Genomic DNA, 5,524 nt, shown 5'->3' with positions numbered 1-5,524 from the left:
CTGAGCGGGGACGTTGCATTTTTACTGCCATTTTCAGCCTCGTTTGGACGCAGGTCACGGCAGCGACTGGGTAGAGGCAGAGACTCTACCTCCCCACCTAGCTGTAAGGTAGAGGCTTGGCAGCACAGAACAGCCCTGGTTGGCTGCGCTTCTATGCCCTGAGGCACACGCTGGGAGTGGCCTAGCGTTCTGGCCTTGTTGGTCCTCAAGGCAGGTCCTGGGTGTTTGCAGGTTTGCAGACCCTCAGCTCCGCTTGGCCTTGGAGCCGCCTGGAACTCCATGGCCTTGGAGCCGCAGCTGCTCACTCTCCACTGCAAACTCAGGAGGTCTCGGTAATTCAAACCACATGAATCTAACTCCCTTCCTTAGCGTACCTTGTTCTGCAGCAAAATTCAGATCTCTACCAAGCTTGTCCCAGGATGACACATTAAGATTGCCAGAGACGGCAAACCAAGGAGCAATTGTGTCACATTTAGTCAAAAACTTTTCCAGTGCGCTCCGTAACAGCTCGTTAAGAGCCAGAAAAATCAGGTGTGATGTTGAAGCGCCCATTCTAAAATCCCATTCTTCCTTTTATTTTTACTTTAAACCGTCCACTTTGGTCGTGGCTCTCATTACCCCCACTCTCCCTTCTACCGGCGAGAGTGGAAAACCCGCTTTTTTCGCGGATCCCCAGTCTTTACCTGAGGATTATCCGGTGCACCCCCTGACTGCAGCAAGTTCTGGGCTCCACGGAGAGAGGTTTGGAGGATCCCCGTACGCGGCACCACTTGTCCCCGTACGGGCCACCAACTGTCGCGGCCCCCCTCGTCCAGCAAGGATGACGCGACCACCGGAGCTCTTCTCACTGCAGTTTATTCCAGGACTTTATTCACAGCAATCTTTTCCCTTCTCTCTTCCTCTCTCTCCCGGGCCCACCTCTCCCAGCCCTTAAGTAGGCCTGGGCCGCCAACCTCAGATTGCCAGGTGGGCACTGCCCATAGGTTCACGCATATGCAAGCAGCTGACAGTCATTGCATGATAATAGCATAAGTCAGGCTTTAGCCATAGGAGTTGATTATCACAGAGAGCACTCGCTTTCGGGATCGCGGAGGGCGGGAGCCAGCACCATCAGGTGTGACTCCACGCAGCTCTCTACATTGCCATCAGGTGTGGCTTCATGCAGCTCACTACAGAGATTCTCTCTTCTGTCTCTTGTATTCTTTTTTTATGCTTGCATTTGTGGTTCCTGGTCATTTTCTCATGATTTCTGTTTCTATAATTCCCTCAGCTTGTATTTTCCTTATTGTCTCTATTTCAGTTTTCAAGTCTTGAATAGTTTCATTAATATGCTTGATTAATTTTTCTTGGTTTTCTTTAAGAAATTTGCTGATGTCTTCCATTTTTTGTTTGTCTTTTCTTCCATTTCTTTGAGGAAATTTCTCATTTCCTCTTTAAGAATCTCAAACATTGTCCTGAAGTTATTTTTTAAGGTCATTTTCTTCTGCTTCATCTATATTTCGTTGTTCAAGTCTTGTTGTTGTGTTGCTCTTTGTGGTGTTGCATGTGTTCTTACCTTGTCTACTCATCTTCCAGGTGTCACTGGATCCAAGGCTCAGATGGTTGCTCCTCATGGTGCTCTCAGTGCCAAGGTTCCTGTTACCCTGTTGATCACTCCATGTTCCTGGAGGGTCACTCAGTGCTCCCAGGGTTTCCTCTGCTTCTGTGGAGTTTGCTGTCTCAGGCCTGTTTTGGCCTAGGTGCTGGCTCAGACCTGTTTATGCAAATGTCCCTGGTCTGGGTCTGCTCCTCCAGAGGTCTCTGGTTTGGGGTTTGTCCTGCAAAGGTCTCTGGATCCAATCTACTCCCTCAGAGGTCTCAAAAGGAAAGCTTTAACTTTAATTAAGTAAAATTACATAAAACAGTTATCAAGCAAGACTTACAGGTACATTACTTGTATCTATTTTGTCTTTAATCACAACTAATGAAAACTATGACTATATGTTCTTCAGCTCCATCAAAGACTCCAGAAGGATATAATATTGCCTTAGTAAACAGAAAGTGCATTGTAAGCAACTTCCAAAACTCTGAAAATGACAGAGACATCTCACTGCCTAGACAGCCACCCAAAGTTCTTCTATACTGTTGGGGCATCCATCTCCTATCTACAGGCCCATAATATACAGCAGACTTTTCAAAAAAGCAGGAAATTTCAAGTTTCACCTATATTTGCAGTTTTGAGTCACTTTTTTTTTGTGTCCTGCAGAATGTCTCACAGACTCTTTCATAAAGCAGGAACCCTAAAGGACCATCTCACCTTTGGGCAAGTTCAGCAGTCATTTCTCTGTGGGTCCTGCATGTCCAGTTCATCCAGCATAGCATCAAATAGTCTACGCAAGAGCAGTTTCTTACCCAAATGGCTAACAAACTCCATAACAAGCCTCTTTGATCCCCATTTTACTCGAAGTAGACACATCTGTCCCTGGCAGATGTGTTTTATTGTCATGAAAAGTCCTGATTTCTTAAAACATTTTAACTGCCATATTCTGAAGGTCTCTGAAAAATTTGAAGACTACCTAACTATCTGAAATATCTATATATCTAGAAAACCTAACTAGCATGACTACACACTTGACTATTATAGATTATTATCTATGAACCTATATTTCTTAATTATACATTACATTTTTAAAGAGCTGTATAAACACAATACCTTAATCAAGAACAGAAATATACATATAAGAAAATTGACCTAAAATTTGTATCAATAACCCAAGATCCATACCAATGCAAATTATTCATCTCTATAGCATAACTGCCTTTACATGTAAACAAACATTTATAAACAAACATTTAGGGAATTTGGGAAAAGTTCTCTCCAAACTGCTTCCTAATTTTTGTTGGGTAAAGTATTTTTTGGAGGGTGTTCATGGTGACCTTTTGGGTGGTCTTGTTCCATCAAATCACATTAGTCCTGAAGCAATCCACAGGTTCTCATCTTCTGTGGAAACAAAAGAAAAACCTCTTTTCCAAAGCAACATATTCTTAGACCCAAATTTTGAAGACAAGATACTTTTAAAGTATATATGTTGGTTACTTAGCTCCATCACAGTCAAAGAATTCATAGAAAACACAATAATATACGCGATCCAGACTCTCTATGTATTTTCCATTTTTATGTGGTTTATTTTTCTTTATTTCTTTAATCTACGACTGCCTGTACTCTGTCTCTTTAAAGAATTTGTTTTTTAAATCAATTTACTTCTTTGCCAACTCTCTATACCCTTTTTCTTCTCTCTCTCAAGCCTATGTACATTTATCCAACACTGTGACCCACTTAGAGGTTTCTTCCATCTGAATTTGTCTTTATTGTGTATCTGTAATCCTTTTCTGACCAGGACTTCTTCTTAAAATGCTACCCACTTCTTAAAAACCTAAGCAGCATCATTGCTAGAGCAAATACTGTCCTGCCTGCTTGCTCTGCCCAGTCCAACATGGCAGAATTCCATTCACTGCCTCTGAGACTGCTGAGTGGGGGCTGTCCTCACCACCTCAACTCTGGTAACCAGTTGGCCCATGCTGTCACCAAGTAACTTGCAGCACACTGCCCACAAACCCCATTCAAGTGCTCGGTCTCCTGAAAGAGCCAGAGTTTGTACTGGCAGCACAGCCCAGAAAGCCACTGTTTCAAATCCCTGTGTCTTTTTTTCTGCTACCACCAAGTCAGGAGAACTTCTCTTAAAGAAGCCATGGCATTAAGCCATGCTTAACTGTTTTTTTTTTCTTGCCTAGAATTCCTTCCCAAACTCTCTCAGATTTTAAGTGGATTTTAGTTGGCCACATTGGCGCCAGTTTGTAGTGCAAAGGCTGCTTATTTGTTCCTAGCTGCCCAGACTCAAAATAATCACACAGAAACCATATTATTTGCAATACTGTCTGGCCAATAGCTTAAGCATATTTCTGGCTAACTCGTATTTTAAATTATCCCATTTCCATTAATCTGTGTATCAACATGTGGCTGTGGCTTATCAGGTAAAGTTTTGGCGTCTGTCTCCAGCGGGGCTGCATGGCTTCTCTCTGCCTCTGCCTCCTTTCTCCCAGCATTCAGTTTTGTTTTTCCCATCTACCTAAGTTCTGCCTTGTACAGGCCTAAGACAGTTTCTTTATTAACCAGTGGTATTCACAGCCTTCAGAGGGGAATCCCACATCACTTCTTCCCCCTTCCCCTCTCTGGTTCTCTCTTCCCATCGTCTTTCTTTCATTTTGGCTCTGGGATAGTTCTGTTTGAGCACTTTAAAAACAGAACATTTGCTTTCATTCTCATTTAGTGGCTCTTACTCATTAATTCTCAGTATTGTAGAGACAAGATCATTAGCTTTAATTTTCCCCTGTCCCTTACACTCAATCAGGAATTCAGCTAGGGTTTTAAGAACATCTTGTCTTCCTCTCGTAGTGCCTCAAACAGTTTACCATGATTTTTTGCTTTTGCTTATATTTCTCAGTGAACTTGAAAAGGCATCAGACCTGGGCCATCTGATTTGTCATTTTATCCCCAGTTCTCAAGTAGTCACTGGCAGTTAATAAATATTCCTAAAGGCCATAAAAATGTAAGTTCCCTCATGAGCATCATAAAAGAATGAAAAGATACCAATCATAGACACAGTCATTCTCAAATAGACGTGAACTGAATTGATTCTTCCATCGGCTCTGAATGTTTTAGCTGAGCATTCATGTCTGCAAACTCAGAGGAAGAACATTTCATTGCAGAAAGAGCAATGTGCTTTGTGCTTGGAGCATATTTCCAACTGCTGCTTCTTCTGTTGGTTGGATTCCTCTAGCGAGGTAAGGTGTTTGAAGGGACTCTGGCTCTCAGTGGGCTGCAGAGACCCTTCCTCCTGTCCCTAGCAATGCAGCTGTACAAGGCGGCCAACCTGTTTCACACCCCCTTTCTGCTCACAAGGAGATGAAGGGGTTCTCTCTCTCTCTTTCTCTCTCTCTCTCTCTCTCTCTCTCTCTCTCTCTCTCTCTCTCTCTCTCTCTCGACTGCCTTTTTCCCTCTTTGGCTTGGATGGTCATTGATTCCCAAAGCTGTTCCTATTACTAGGGTGGAAATCACATGCTGCATTCTGCGCTTCTGCGCATTGGCCAGGCTTCAGAAGTACATGACTTCTCAAATTATGGCCGCTGAGTGGCTCTGAAGCCCTTTCCTCCTCTGCATCTCGATTTGATGGTTTTTTGGTTCGTATTTCAGTGAGAGTCTTCACTCACCTGCGCCTTTGTGCTGGGGCTTGGGTGTTAAGTGTGGATGAGATAATTCTTGGATCAAATCCAAAGAGTACTTTAAAAATTTAACGTGTGTGCGTAACAAATAATGAGCCCACACTGTGTGTGACCCAGACACACTTGAGTGTGTTGCGTTACTGAATTACCCGTAGGTAAGCACGGCTGTGCCTGGGTGGTCACTGGTAGCAAGTGAAAGTGAAGAGTATCTGTGTCCCTGTGGTGGGAGGGAGCGAGGGAAGAGCAGAGGCCGGCTATGGCACTT

The sequence above is a fragment of the Chionomys nivalis genome, chromosome 10 (genome assembly GCF_950005125.1).
Source record: "Chionomys nivalis chromosome 10, mChiNiv1.1, whole genome shotgun sequence".
In the NCBI taxonomy this organism is placed as follows: Eukaryota; Metazoa; Chordata; class Mammalia; order Rodentia; family Cricetidae; genus Chionomys; species Chionomys nivalis.
The sequence above is the reverse complement of the archived record's forward strand: the minus strand, read 5'-3'. Positions refer to the sequence as shown.